We start from the raw sequence: 1,157 nt of genomic DNA, 5'->3' as shown, positions 1-1,157 counted from the left end.
TTCCTGATCTTAGTGGAAATGGTTTCAGTTTTTCACCATTGAGAATGATGTTGGCTGTGGGTTTGTCATATATGGCCTTTATTATGTTGAGGTAAGTTCCCTCTATGCCTACTTTCTGCAGGGTTTTTATCATAAATCGGTGTTGAATTTTGTCAAAAGCTTTCTCTGCATCTATTTGGATGATCATATGGTTTTTCTCCTTCAATTTGTTAATATGGTGTGTTACATTGACTGATTTGGGTATATTGAAGAATCCTTGCATTCCTGGGATAAACCCCACTTGATCATGGTGTATGATCCTTTTAATGTGCTGTTGGATTCTGTTTGCTAGTATTTGGTGGAGGATTTTCACATCTATGTTCATCAGTGATATTGGCCTGTAGTTTTCTTTCTTTGTGTCATTTTTGTCTGGTTTTGGTATCAGGGTGATGGTGGTCTCACAGAATGAGTTTGGAATTGTTCCTTCCTCTGATGTATTTTGGAAGTGTTTGAGAAGGATAGGTGTTAGCTCTTCTCTAAGTGTTTGATAGAATTTGCCTGTGAAGCCATCTGGTCCTGGGCTTGTGTTTGTTGCAAGATTCATGATCCTTTGTATTTCTGCAGTATCAGTTGTTACTTCTCCTTTTTCATTTCTAATTCTATTGATTTGAGTCTTATCCCTTTTTTTCTTGATGAGTCTGACTAATGGTTTATCAATTTGGGTTTATCTTCTCAAAGAACCAGCTTTTAGTTTTATTCATCTTTGCTATCATTTCCTTCATTTCTTTTTCATTTATTTCTAATCTGATCTTTTTGATTTCTTTCCTTCTGCTAACTTTGGAGTTTTTTTGTTCTTTTTTCTCTAATTGCTTTAGGTGTAAGGTTAGGTTGGTTATTTGAGTTGTTTCTTGTTTCTTAAGGTAGGATTGTATTGCTATAAACTTCCCTCTTAAAACTGCTTTTGCTGCATCCAGTATGTTTGGGTTGTCGTGTTTTCATTGTCAGTTGTTTCTAGGTTTTTTTTTTTTTTTTTTTTTTTTTGTGGTATGCGGGCCTCCCTCTGCTGCAGCGTCTCCCATTGCGGAGCACAGGCTCCGGACGCGCAGGCCCAGCGGCCATGGCCCACGGGCCCAGCCGCTTCGCGGCACGTGGGATCCTCCCAGACCGGGGCGCGAACC

The sequence above is a fragment of the Physeter macrocephalus genome, chromosome 4, assembly GCF_002837175.3.
Source record: "Physeter macrocephalus isolate SW-GA chromosome 4, ASM283717v5, whole genome shotgun sequence".
NCBI classification, from domain to species: domain Eukaryota; kingdom Metazoa; phylum Chordata; class Mammalia; order Artiodactyla; family Physeteridae; genus Physeter; species Physeter macrocephalus.
Note: the sequence above shows the minus strand (reverse complement) of the source record.